Below are 14,959 nucleotides of genomic sequence, written 5' to 3' on the forward strand. Positions count from 1 at the left end.
AAAAATGAAAAATACCATATCTGATATCAAGAATAGGCTGGAAGGAATAAAAAGTAGTTTGGATGAAGCAGAGATTCAAATAAATGATTTGGAAAACAAGGTAGAAAAAACACCCAGCAGAGCAGCAAAAAGAGAAGAGAATCAAAGAGAATGAGGATAGTTTAAGGGAACTTTGGGATAATTTGAAGTGTAACCACATCCACATCATAAGGGTACCAGAAGGAGAAGAGAGAGAGCAAAAAATTGAAAACCTATTTGAGGAAATAATGAAGGAAAATTTCTCCAACCTGGTGAAGGAAAAAGAAACACAAGCCCAAGAAACACAGAGAGTCCCAAACAAGATGAACACAAAGGGGCTCACTCCAAGAAACTTCATAATTAAAATGGCAAAGGTTAAGGACAAAAAGAGAATCTTAAAAGCAGCAAGAGAAAAGCAGATAATCACCTACAACAGAGCTCCCATAAGATTGTCAGCTGTTTTCTTAACAGAAACACTTCAGGATAGAAAGGATTGGCATGAGGTATTCAAACTAATGAAAAACAAGGACCTGAAATCAAGATTACTCTATTCAGCAATAGTATCATTTAAAATTGAAGGAAAGATAAAGAGTTTCCCAGATTAAAAAAAAAAAAAGAGAAAAATAAAGGAGTTCATTATTACCAAACAAGCATTGCAATAAATATTAAAGGGACTGCTTTAAGAAGAAGAAATAGAAAGAGGAACATAGGTATAAGTACCTATCATCAAGATCAGTGTGGCTCAGTTGGTTGGGTGTCATCCCACAAAGTGAAGGATCCCAGTTTGATGCCCAGTCAGGGCACATGCCTTGTTTGTTGGTTTGGTCCCAGGTCAGGGCATGTAGGGGAGGCAACCAATAGATGTTTCTCTAACATCGATATTTCTCTCCCTCTCTTTCTTCCTCCCTTCCCCTTTCTTTGAAAGTAAATAAATAAAATATTTTTTAAAAATTAAAAAATAGCCAATAGTCAATTAGCTATATGCTCACTCAACTATCATCATTTAAAGGAAAAGAGGAAAATTGAGAATTTTAGAATACTTTAGAAAGAAATATAATTTTTTTTCTTTTAACATAACTAGGTGAAGCAGTCAACGCCAGGTGGAAACCACTCATGCATCGCATGAGGAAATGAATGGGAGTGACTTTGGACCAGTAGGGAAATGGGGGCTGTAAGTGCACTACATCATTCATTCTACTGTGGAACCTGACCAACCCTCATGGCAAACCGGCAACCTTGTTTGCATGACTGATTTGCTTGGCAAATGTTTTCTGTTCAGAACCAAAGTAAACTCTGGCTACGCTCTCCAACAAATATTAGGTTTCAAAAGCAGGGCGTCTAAATATCCAGTGTTTTTACATGTATCAGTACTGACTTCTTACTTCTGCCTTAACAAGTTCAGAGCTGTATAGGGAGAAGTGTTCCCAAACAGACTGTTTTTTTTTTGTTGTTGTTTTTTAAAGATTTTATTTATTCATTTTTAGAGAGAGCAGAAGGGAGGGAGAAAGAGAGGGAGAGAAAAATTGATGTGTGGTTGCCTCTTGTGCGTCACCTACTGGGGGCCTGGCCTGCAACCCAGGCATGTGCTGCAACTGGGAATTGAACTGGAGACCCTTTGGTTTGCACCATGGTGCTCAATCCACTGAGCCACACCAGCCAGGGCAATAAACAAAATCTTAAAAAAATAAGTACCTATCAATAATAACCTTAAATGCAAATGGATTAAATTCATGAATCAAAAGTTATAGGGTAGCTGAATGGATTAAAAAAAAAAGGATACACACACACGAGATGAACCTCAGAAAGAAAGATACAGACTAAAAGTAAAGGTATGCAAAAAGATATTTCATGCAAATAGAAATGAAAAAAATGTAGGGTAGCAATGCTTATATCTGACAAAATAGACTTTAACACAAAGGTTATAATAAGAGACAAAGAAGGATAAATGATAATGATAAATAATGATAAAAGGAGCAATCCAACAAGAAGATATAACTGGTAAACATTTATGCACCCAACATAGGAGCACCTAAATATGTAAAGCAAATTTTGATGGACATAAAGGGAGAGACAGACAGTAATACAGTCATAGTAGGGGATTGTAACACCACATTGCATCAATGGGTAGATCTTCTAGACAGAAAATCAACAAAGAAATAGTGGCCTTAAATAGCATACTAGATCAAATAGATCTAGTTGATATTTTAAAAACATTTCACCCCAGGGCAGCAGAATGTATGTTCTTTTTAAGCACAAATGGAACATTTTCTAGGTTAGACCACATGTTAGGACATGAAGAGTCTCAGTAAATTTAAGGAGATTGAAATCATATCAAGCATCTTCTCTGACCTAAATGGTATGAAGTTAGAAATCAATCACAGGAAAAAACCTGAAAGTCACATGAAGTCATGGAAACTAAATAGCATGTTACTAAACAGTGAATGGGTTAAAAATGAGATCAAGGAAGAAATAAAAAAGTTACCTTGAAATAAATGAAAATGCGAACAGAACAACCCAAAATCTATGGGACACAGTGAAACCAGTCCTAAGAAGGAAGTTCATGGCATTATAGGCTTATCTTAAGAAACAAGAAAAAACTCAAATAAAAAAATTGAACTTTACACTTAGAGGAAGTAGAAAATAAAAATAAACAAAACACAAAGTTAGTAGAAGGAAGGAAACAATAAAGATCAGAGCAGAAATGAATGAAACATAGTCTAAAAAAACAATACAAAAGATCAATGAAACCAAGAGCTGATACTTTGATAAACAAGATTTACAAACATTTAACCAGACTCATCAAGAAAAAAGAGGAGGATCCAAATGAACACAATCAAATGAAAGAGGAGGAGTAACAACTGACACCAAAGAAATACAAACAATTGTAAGAAAACATTAACAACTATATGCCAACAAATTGTACAATCTGGATGAAATGGATAAATTCCTAGATGTTGGGAACTGCCTTGCCTGGTTTCAGAAGCTGTAATCCCCCATGGATAAGGCTGAGTGAGAGACTTTGGGACCCTAATCCACTAAGGAGACAAAGCTTATCTCCCTGGCAGGGGTACCGCCTCTGCCCCCTTTTACTTCACCGTGCTTGGCCCTGGGTGGATGACCAGTTAGCCAATGACGGGTAAGATTCCTCAAGGGAGGGATGACCTAAGACAGGCACGGTCACAAAGTGGTCCTCAGGGAAGGACTTGGGGGGCTATAGAAAAAGGGGGTGATGGACCCTCGCCCCTCAGCTTTGACATAGCCTGAGTCCTCATTCTGTCTGCAAAAAGTCTCTTAATCTCTTGGCTGCCTTACTTCCTCTGGTTGATTTAAGCCTGAAACAATGCTGGAGGGCAGTGCAGCCCTGGGCAGGAATGGGCAGTTCCCTGGGGCCATCAGGCCCAAGAAAGAATACATAAAATCCTGTGAAACCTGCTTTGCTAGGAATGTCCTCAATTTTCTGATAAGGGTTCAAGCACAAAGTGAGTTTGTTTCCCAAAGTTTTATAGCCCTTTAGCTAACTGACCCTGACTCAGAATAAGCCCTCATAGTTCTTTGTATGTTATCTATTGTTTGATCCTTACTGCCTGACAATGACTGATGAGCTTTACCTGTATTCCTGTGCAAATTGAACCCAATAAAAGCCCATTGAGGAAAAGGCTCCTGGCCCTTCTCCTTTGAGAGATTGGCCACCTTTCCTCCCCAAGCAGATCATGTCTTGGTAGACTTATTGTCAGCTGCAGCAGACTGGGGGCTCTGCAGGCAAAGCTCCCCCACACCTAGAGACATACAATCTCCCAAAACTGAAACAGGAAGAATTAAATTAGAAAAACTTAATAGGCCAATTACAACTAGTGAAATTGAAGCAGCAATCAATAAACTCCCAACAAATAAAAGTCCCAGACTGAATGACTTCACAGGTGAATTTTATCAAACATTTGAGAAGAACTAACACCTCTCCTCAAACTATTTCATAAAATTCAAGAGGGAAGCCTCCCAAATTCATTTTATGAGGCCAGCATTATCCTATTCCAAAACCAAGTAAACACATTACAAATAAAGAATATTATAGCCCAATATCCTTGGTGAACATAGATGTTAAAATCCTCAACAAAATATTAGCAAACCAGATCCAGCAACAAATTAATAAGATCATGCACCACAATCAAGTGGGATTTATTCTGGGGATGCAAAGTTGGTACAACATCTGCAAATCAATAAATGTGATACACTACAAACAAAATGAAGGATAAAAACCACATGATCATATCAATAGATGCAGAAAAAAGTGTTTGATATAATCCAGCATCCATTTATCATAAAAACTCTCAGCAAAGTGGGAATAGAGAGAATATACCACATAATAATACAGGATATATGACAAACCCACAGCTAATATCATATGTAATGGGAAAAAACTATAAGTGTTTTCCTTAAGATCAGGAACGAGGCAGGGATGTCCTCTTTTACCTCTCTTATTCAACATAGTACTGGAAGTCCTAACCACAGCAATCAAACCAGAAGAAGAAGTAAAAGGCATTCAAATTGGGAAGGAGGAAGTAACACTGTCATTATTTGCAGATGACATGATATTGTACATAGAAAATCCTAAAGACTCCACCAAAAAGCTATCAGAGCTAATACATGAATTCAGCAAAGTAGCAGGTCACAAAATTAGTATTCAGAAATTGGTGACATTTCTATACACCAATAATAAACTATTAGAAAGAGAAACTAAGAAAAAAATCCCATTCACTATTGCAACAAAAATATAAGGTATCTAGAAATAAATTTAACCAAGAAGGTAAAAGTCTTGTACTTGAGAAAACTATAGGACATTAAAGAAGGAAATTGAAGAAGACACAAATAAGTGGGAGCATATACCTTGTTCATGAATTGGAAGAATTAACATCATTAAAATGTCCAAATTACCCAAAGCAATATAGAGACTCAACACAATTCCTGTTAAAATACCAGTGGGCCCTGGCTGGCGTGGCTCAGTGGATTGAAGGCTGGCCTATGAACCAAAGGATCACCAGTTCAATTTCCAATCAAGGAACCTGCCTGGGTTGTGGGCCACGTCCTCAGTAGGGGGTTGCAAGAGGCAACCACACATTGATGCTTCTCTCCCTCTCTTCCTCTCTGTCTAAAAATAAATAAATAAAATCTTTTAAAAAATACCAATGGCATATTTCATGGTTCCAGAACAAATATTCCAAAACTTTACATGAAACCAAAAAAGATCCTGAATAGCCTCAACAATCTTGAGAAAGAAGAACAAAGTTGGGGGGAATCACAACACCTATACTACTATCAAACTATAAATCAAACTATACTACAAAGTCATTGTAATCAAAACTACCTGGTAGTGGCATTAGAACAGGCATATAGATCAATGGAACAGAACAGAGCCCCAAAATCAACCCATTCTTATATGGTCAATTAATATTTAACAAATGATGGAAGAGCATACAATGGAATAAACACATTCTCTTCAATAAACGGTATTGTGAAAATTGAACAGGTACATGCAAAAAAGAAAAAATAAGACTAGAGCACCTTCTTACACCATACATAAGAATAACTCAAAAAGGGTAACAGATTTAAATGTAAGCTGCAAAACCATAAAAATCCTAGAAGAAAACACAGACATCTCTTGTAGCAATATTTTTGCCAAAAATCTGCTAGGGCAAGGGAAGTAAAGGAAAAATAAACAAATGGGACTAGATCAAACTAAAAAGTTTCAGCACAGCACAAGAAACCATCAACAAAATGAAAAGGGAACCCATTGTATGGGAGAAAATATTTGTCAATGATACATCTAATAAAGGGTTAATTTCCAACTCAACACCAGGAAGACAAACAATCCAATTAAAAAATGAGCAAAAGACCTAAGTGTCTATATACTTCTCCAAAGAAGTCAGACAAATGGCCAATAGATATATGAAAATATGCTCAAGGTCACTAATCATCAGAGAGATGCAAATTTAAACCACAATGAGGTGTTACCTCATACCTGCCAGAATGGTTACTATCAATAAATCAACAAACAACGAGCATTGGTGAAGCTGTGGAGGAAAGGGAACCCTAGTGCACTGTTGGTGGGAATGCAGACTGGTGCAGCCACTGTGGAAAACAGTATACAGTTTCCTCAAAAAATGAAAAATGGAACTGTCTTTTGATACAGTGATCTCAATTCTGGGAATATATCCTAAGAATCCTGAAACATCAATTTGAAAGAATATATGTACTCCTATGCTCATAGCAGCATCATTTACAATAGCCAAGATCTGGAAAGAGCCCAGGTGCTCATCAGTAAATGAGTGGATAAAAAAGCTGTGGCACATTTACACAACGGAATGCTATGTGGCCATACAAAAGAAGGAAATCTTACCTCTTTTGACTACTTGGATGGACCTGGAGATTATTATGTTAAGTGAAATACACCAATCGGATAAAGACAAATACCACATGATCTCGGTTATATGTGGAATCTAATGAACAAAATAGAGACATGGAACAGACTGAGAGCCGACAGAAGGGAGTGAGGAGGTGTGGACTGGATGAAAGAAGGTGAAGGGATTAATCAAATACCATATATGCACAACCCATAGATACAGACAAAAATGTGGTAAAGGCCAGAAGGAAGGGGATGTAGGGGCTGGATGGAGGTGGGTAAAGGGGGAAATGAGGACATCTGTAATAGTGTTGTTAAAAAAATAAATAAGAGTAATTTTTTTTAAAAGAAGTCACACACCCACACACACAAGAAACTGGCTCTGGTTTGAAGGTAGGGTAACTGAGATGAAACAGATACATGCACTGACATGAGAACAGATTCACAGTCAATGTAACAAACCCTAAGCAAGAAAGTTCACTCAAATAATGCAATGCTGGATGCCCAGGAAGAAAAGGGGATGGGGTAGGTGGTGTTAACCAAGGGCCCAATAACTGCTGGCTGGATGGGCTGAGTGAAGTGAAGCAGATAGTTGTGTTGAATCCAGGTGTCGAGGGAAGCAGCTATCTGAATAAGCATTGACTGGACCTCTCCTTCCTTAGTAGTGGAGGGCAGTAGACACTGGGAGATGAAAGACTTAGTTCCTACCTCACAAGATGTGAAGGGCCTAAGGTCCAGAGGCCTGGGGAAGCCTGAGATGCAAGGGACTTGAAGATCAGAAGGTGGTGGAGCCTCAGGAGCTGGAAGTGCAAAGGTGCATGGTATAACCCTGCCCCTGCAGAGCTGATCCTCCGCAGAGGGCAGAGGTTGGTGGTCAATGGTCACAACCAGTCCTTGAAGCTGACTGGCCTGGGTAAATCCCTCCCATTCACCTGCCAATAGCAATCAAGGCTCAACTACAAGAGGAGGGTGTACTCAGCCCACACAAAGGGCGCACCTCAAGTACCCAGCTTGGGTGATAAGGGAGGTTGTGCCACTGGATCCTACAGGACACCTACTACATTAGGCTACACTACCAAGATAGGGAGTGATAGCAGCTCTACTCAATACATAGAAACAAACACAGGGAGGTTGCCCAAATGAACAGACAAAGAAACATGGCCCAAATGAAAGAATAGATTAAAACTCCAGAAAAAGAACTGAACAAAATGGAGAAAAGCAATCTATCAGATGCAGAGTTCAAAACACTGGTTATAAGGATGCTCAAAGAACTTAATGAGGACCTCAAGAACATAAAAAAGATCCAGCCAGAAATGAAGTCTACACTAATTGAAATAAGAAAAATCTACAGGGAAACAACAATAGAGTGGATGAAGCTGAGAATTGAATCAATGATTTGGAACATAAGGAAGCAAAAAAACCAACCAACAATAACAACAACAACAAAAAAAAACAACCAAAAAGAATAACAAGAAAAAAAAAGAATTCAAAAAAATGAGGAGAGTATAAGCAGCCTCCAGGACAACATTCATATCATAGGAATGCCAGAAGGAGAAGAGAAAGAGTAAGATATTGGAAATCTATTTGAAAAAAAAATAATGAAAGAAAACTTCCCTAATTCAGTGAAGGAAATAGACATGCATGTCAGGGAAGCACAGAGAGTCCCAAAGGAGATAGATGGATGTGAAGAGGCCCACTCTAAGACACATCATAATTAAAATGCTGAAGGTTAATATAAAGAGAGAATCTTAAGAACAGCAAGAGAAAAGCAGTTAGTTAGCCACGGGGGAGTTCCCATAAGACTTATCAGCTGATTTCTCAAAAGAAACTTTCAGGCTAGAAGGGATAGGCAAGGAATATTCAAAGTCATGAAAAGAGGGGACCTATAGCCAGGATTGCTCTTCCCAGCTAGACTATCATTTAGAATGGAAGGACAGATAAAGAGCTTCCCAGACTAGAAAAAATTAAAGGGGTTCATCACCAACCAGTGTTATATGAAATGTTAAAGGTATTATTAAGAATAAAAGATAAAAACTACCAACAGTAAAATGGCAATACATATCTATCAACAATTGAATTTAAAAAACAACCTAAGCAAACAAGAAGAACAGAGACAGAATCAAGTATATGGAGTGTGTTTTGATCATTGCCAGATGGGAGGTGGGTGTAGAGGAATGTGTAGAGAGGATTAAGAAGTACAGATAAGTAGTTCCAAAATAGTCATGGGGATGTAAATTACAGTATGGGAAATAGAGTAGACAAAGAATGTATGCATGACCCATGGACATGAACAATGGTGTGGGGATTGTGTGAGTGAGTGGGGGGTGATGGGTGGAGGGGAGGCAAAGGGAGAAAAATCAGGACAACTGTAATAGCATAATAAATAAAATATAATTTAAAAAATAAATAAATACAAAAAAGGTGCATGGTGTGAATGAGCAGATAGTTTTTAGGAAACTACTGAGACCGGTGAATGTGGAGGAGGAATGCAGAGGGAAGAGTAGGGTTCTCAGCCCTTGGGAGCTTCAAAAAGATTACAAATGAAAAAGATAAACCAGAAACTAAAGAGATTTCTACCCTACAGATGGTGGGTCGGAAAAGGGTAATAAGATGAGGCATTGCGAATGGGGAGTAGGAATGAGGATGGCATGATACTTCCCTGAGTCTGTCTTTTTGTATAACTCTGGCTCTTAGAACCATAGTAATGTCCTACATATCCTTCTCATGCCCAAATATAAACAAACAATTAAAACCAATGAGGATGTGGGGGAACCCGAGATGTGATTTAAACAGTCAGTGAACCTGACTACATCCCAAATGAGTAATATAACCATACTGACAGGAGTGGAGGAAAGGAGAAAAGAACTAACCTAAGTAACCTTGGATAACTGTATTTTAACTGGACCCTATCATGTCAAAGACAAAAAGAACACAATAACTGTAATCTAGTTAGTACATGTGTTTTCCACAGGGATATAGGTCAGCAATTCTGATATTACTTTATGGATATACTAAGACTGAACAAATAGGTCAATGAGAGCAGGGTTAATCACTATAGGAGAAATAAGTTACAAATGAGGAAAGGGGGTAAAGTTAAAGTGAACCTCATAGTGCTGGATTGTAATCAGAAATAACAGTATCAATTCATGTTTTTCATAGATAGATAAATATAGTTGTGGTTATATGTGTGGGTTAGTACAGCCGTCCCCAACCTTTTTGGCACCAGGAACTGTGGAAGACATTTTTTCCATGGATGGGGTGGGGATCACTTTATAGCCGGCCACGAGATAAAGCCTAATTGTCACTTGCCACTCACTGATAGGATTTTGATATGAGTCTGCCAGCAATTGATTTATTATGGTCTCTGTGCAGTCAAACCTCTGCTAACGATAATCTGTATTTGCAGCCACTCCCCAGCACCAGCATCACTGCCCCAGTTCCATCTCACATCATCAGGCACTAGATTCGCATAAGGAGCGGGCAACATAGATCCCTCGCGTGCACAGTTCACAGTAGTGTTTGCGCTCCTTTGAGAATCTGGTGCTTCCACTGATCTGACAGGAGATGCTCCAGGGGATGGGGTAATACAAGCGATGGGGAGCATCTGTAAATACAAATGAAGCTTTGCTCACTTGCCCACCGCTCACTTCCTGCTGTGTGGCCCAGTTCTTAACAGGCCACGAACCTATAATGGTCCATGGCCCTGGGGATCAGGGACCCCTGGGTTAGTATAAATATATATATTTCCTAGCTCTGTCCACTGAGAGAGACTAGAAGCAGTAAGATCCCAGTGGTAATGAGCTACTTGGTTTCTAAGTCTTCATTTCTAAGTGAAGGGGACAAAAATTTTGCCAACCTAAACTTACTTTTTAGGATATTGATCTTAAGCTGGTTATTAAGAAACAAAAGACTCAAAAGGAACCTTTGATCCCTGTCCTCCCTTTCCTGCCTAAGAGATTCAGATGGTAAGTAAGGCCTGCCCCAGGAAGAGAATCTTAGGATGTTCCTCTTAGCCTGATTTGAACTAAGTATGATGGATGGGAGGTCCGTAGGCAGGGGCCTGGTGGCTGGATTACTCCCACGCCCTGTTGTTTCTGGGTTGCCTAGCAAATTTTTACCTGCCATAAATGTTCCACAATTCCTTAACTACCTATATGTTGCCTGCTTCCTTTGAAAGCTGCCCCACCTTCTACCTGTGTCCTAAATGTCACATATACCCCATATACTCAATTTTACCTTAAGGTCTTTTATGGGAGTTTTCATGCTTATGTGAATTCCTCATGCACACATATTAAACATTTTATTTTCTCCTGTTCACTCCGTCTCTATTAATTTGATTATTAGCCCAGCAAAAAAAGTTTAGAAGGTAGAAAGAAAAGCTTTCTTTTTTAGCCCCCACAGATGCATTATTGTCCAATAAAAGGAATAGGGCTCCTTGGAGAAACAGTTGACTCCAAGGCTGAGGCAGAGAAAATACAAGATAAATCCCGAATATCTTGTAATGCCAGAAAGTAAGAAAGTGTTTTAAAAAGGATGGGGGCATGTTTAAAGGACAGTGTCAATCTAAAGGATCTCCTAGTGGCCAAAATTGGAACAATTTGAACAACAAAATAAAGAATGATGGTATTGAATTATAACCCATATAATAAAAATCCATTATTCCATTTTGATATAATTAATTAATTACTAAGGGAGGGAGGGAGGAGGGCAGGTCATGAAAATCATTACTAAGCAAATGCCACAGTAATAACTGTTGTAAACAAGGTCCACTGATGGGTACTGAAGTTGAGGAGAAATAGGATATTTGCATAATCACAAATTATCTCCTATAAGACATAATTACCAAGGAAAAAGTAGAAATTTTTCAGTGGAGAAAGTCAGCAGACAGCACTTTAACCAAGTGGACAAGGTAAACATCTCTAGTAATAAGACCCATTGGTGGCACATACCCCTTGATACGATGCGCCAAGCATGACATGCCTCTTCTCTAGATTTCTTGTAAAAATACATGACCTCATCCTAATCATGAGAAACATTAGACAAACCCTCATCGAAGGAGATTCTAGAAAACTACCGCCACAAGTGTCAAGGTCACGACGATAAGGAGAGATCTCGACAACTATCCCAGACTAGAAGAGACTAAGGAGATTCTATGACTAAATGCAATGTGGTGTCCTGGAAAAATAAAAGGACATCAGTCAACGGCATTGTGTCAATTTTAATTTTCTGTTTTTGATAATTGTACCAAAGTAGATGTTAGCATTGGGGGAAGTTGGGTAAAGTATATATGGGAGTGCTCTGTATTACTTTAACAAATTTCCCTTCAGTCTAAAATTATTTCAAAATAAAAAAAATTAAAAAACTACTGGCATAGGGTGGTGGGCAGGGCACATGTCCCAGGGCCTCTCCAGCCCGGAGCACCTGCGCTTGTTTCCTTTGCTGGTGTCACAAGATGTCTGACCCTGAGATGAGCTGCTGGAGCAGCTATCCTCAAAAAATGCCCTGGTGCCAGACAGCAGGAATTCTGACTGGAACATTCTGGTGCCAGATTTCCCTCATGGTCTCCTTTTTTCACCCCTGCTCCATATGGTCAGCTCTCCACAGAGGCTCATAAAGTCTGTTCAAAACAGAAAATAGCTCATGTTACTCCCCCGCACAAAACTCTCCAAAGGCTCCCCATCTTACTTAGAATGAAATCTCAAAGCCAAGGTCTGAATCCTGGCCACAAGATCCCACGTGACCTGCCCCAGCTACCTTTGCATTCATGCCTTGCCTTCCCCTCAGCTCACCACGCCTCAGCCCCTTGGGCCTTCTCACTGGTTTTCAGGGGGCCAAGCACACTTCCTCTGAGGGCCTCTGCTCCTGCCGTCCCTTGGCCTGGACAGCTCCACCCCAGTGACTTGCTGCTGCCTTCCTTGGGTCTCTGCTCAGTGACACCTCCTCTTACAAGGCTTTGGGTGGCCACTTGCTCTACCCTTACCATACTTCAGTCTTCCTTTACAGCACTTCTCACAACCTGACATCATACACGTGTAAAATCTGGTGTTTGCCAGTGGCGTGTACCATTTGCCCTGGGGCAGGCTTGTAGTAGTGTTCCTTCCTGAACTGGCTCTGTGCCTGGCTTCTGGGTGGCACTCAGCGACTCCTCTGAATTGTGTGTGTATGAGAGTGTACATTTTTGTGGACACATGCGTGTGCACCTGTTGTAGGGGAAAGAAGGGGAAAGACTATTCCTTGCAGTGCCCACTGCCGGAGCCCTGCTGGACCTGCCCCCTAGGTGCGCGGCAGAACCGAGGTTACCCTCCTAAATCTCTTCAGAGACTGTCTGACTCCTCCCGTGGGCCCGGCACTGTACTGGTTTGTGCTGGTTCATGAAACAGGCCAATGGCCCATCCTGGGGAAGCATGATAGGCAGTTTCCCCTCTCTGGGGTCGTTTAGGACCCAGCACCTGGATCTCTCCTGACCAGTCTACCGTATATAACCCTTCAGCACTTGATGTGAGGTGCAGAGGGTATCCATGGAGTCTGGGGCCACCTGGGACAAGCTGTGTATGTACCGTATTTTTCAGACTATAAGACGCATGTGCCCCCCCCCCAAATTTGGGAGGAAAATGGGGGTGTGTCTTATTGTCCGAATGTAGCTTACCTGGCTTGCTGGGGGCGGGGGTGGGGGGCAGTGGTGGAGCGGGGTCACAGGAGGCAGGAGCAGGGTCGCTGCTACAGGAAGCCTGCGGCAGCAGGAGTGGGGCGATTCTGTGGGCCCTGGGCTAGGAGGAGGGGCTGTCCCAGTGGTGCGAAGCAAGGGAGGCAGGAGCAGAGTCCCTGGTACACACACTATAGTGCTAAGGAGGAGGGTACAGGCGGTGCAGGCACATTCGAAGAAAGCCTGCGGCACCCATACATGCCTCCATCACGTGACTGGTGTGTCCCCCGTTAACATTAACATAGGCAAATTCCACTGCAGGGTCACCTGTCAATGTGGCCCTGCAGCTGTTGCAAAACTACAACTCCCATCATGCTTGGACAGGTTGGGATGATGGGAGCTGTAATTTGGCAACATCTGCAGAGTCACACAGGTTGTGCAAACCTGCTGTCCCCATACAAGAGTATTGCACAACCTGTGGCCCTCTGGCAGCAGATTCCCCCATAACAGTGTCAGCAGCAGATCCCCCATAACAGTGTCACAGCAGACCCCCCCCATAACAGTGTCAGCAGCAGATCTCCCCATAACAGTGTGAGCAGCAGATCCCCCCATAACAGTGTCAGCAGCAGATCCTCCCATAATAGTGCATCATCCACTGACGTTCTCAGCTACAGCGCCCCCATAACTATGAAGGACACAGTGCTGATGGTTCTGTCATTACTGTATTTTGTTGTAGAAAGATGGGATAGCATACTGTAGTCTCCTGCTGAATGTACCATAATTGTGGAAAGATGTCAAAGCAGAAAAGGATTTCATATAAAATCCCCTTTAAACTGGAGGTAGTGAAGTACGCCAAAGAACATGGGAACAGAGCAGCAGAGAGACACTTTGGGCCACATCCAACCGAAAAAATGATATGGGAATGGAGGAAACAGGAGGATCAACTGCAAAAAATGGACGAAACGAAACAATGTTTTCGTGGGTGTGCTGCAAAATGGCCACAGTTAGAAGTGGACATGAAAGAGTGGATCACACGTCACAGGAACAACGGCTTTTCAGTATCTACAAAAATGATCACAGATGAAGCCAAATGTCTGGCTGCAGAGAAAGGCACTGAGGACTTCACTGGGTCACCATCATGGTGCCACAGATTTATGAAGAGGTGTGGCCTTGCTATGCGCACCAAAACTAGGATTGCACAAAAAATACCTATAGAGTGTGAATCCAAGATTGTGTCTTTTCACAAATTTGTACTGGATGCAAGAAAGAAAAATGGATTTGAAATACCGTAAGCCAGACTGGGAACATGGATGAAGTCCTGTTCCATCAAATGATATTCCATCAAACGAGACTATTGATGTGAAAGGTGCCAAACCATAATTGTGAAAACCTCAGGGCACGATAAAATCCATTACACAGTTGTGTTGTCCTGCTGTGCAGATGGCACCAAACTGCCACCAATGCTGATTTCCAAGAGAAAAAACATGCCAAATGAGGCAATCCCAAGAGGAGTTATTGCTCATGTTCATGACAAAGGATGGATGGACGAAAATGGCATGAAGATACGGATAGAAAAAGTGTGGTCCAAACGTCCTGGAGGGCTTCTGGAAAAACCTGCTCTATTACTGCTTGACCAGTTTAGGGCACGTATCACTGAAGCCACAAAAAAGGGATTTAAAGAAGCGAAAACCCATCTAGCCATAATTCCTAGGGGGCTTACCAGCCAGTTGCTACCTTTGGACATTTCCATCAACAAGCCATTTAAAGTTTTCATGAGAGAAGAGTGGAACAAATAGATGGCTGCTGGAAATCATGATCTGACACCAACTGGACGAATGAAGAGCCCACTATTACCCGAGTTTGTGAGTGGGTGAAAACCTCATGGCAGTCAGCTAAGGATGAAA

At 41.0% G+C, this 14,959-nt stretch overlaps 1 protein-coding gene across 4 annotated transcripts in view; it reads right to left on the reverse strand.

The window, feature by feature from the left end:
• Positions 1-11,620: 11,620 nt before the first annotated feature.
• Positions 11,621-14,959, reverse strand: part of CFAP221 (cilia and flagella associated protein 221) — a 132,052-nt gene continuing 128,713 nt past the window's right edge. For all 4 annotated transcript variants that reach the window (XM_045203161.2, XM_024569687.3, XM_045203162.2 and 1 more), the window contains one exon: positions 11,621-12,029. The gene's annotated coding sequence lies outside the window, so the exon portion shown is untranslated. The remainder of the gene's footprint in view (positions 12,030-14,959) is intronic.

This window comes from Desmodus rotundus, chromosome 2 (genome assembly GCF_022682495.2).
Source record: "Desmodus rotundus isolate HL8 chromosome 2, HLdesRot8A.1, whole genome shotgun sequence".
NCBI classification, from domain to species: Eukaryota; Metazoa; Chordata; class Mammalia; order Chiroptera; family Phyllostomidae; genus Desmodus; species Desmodus rotundus.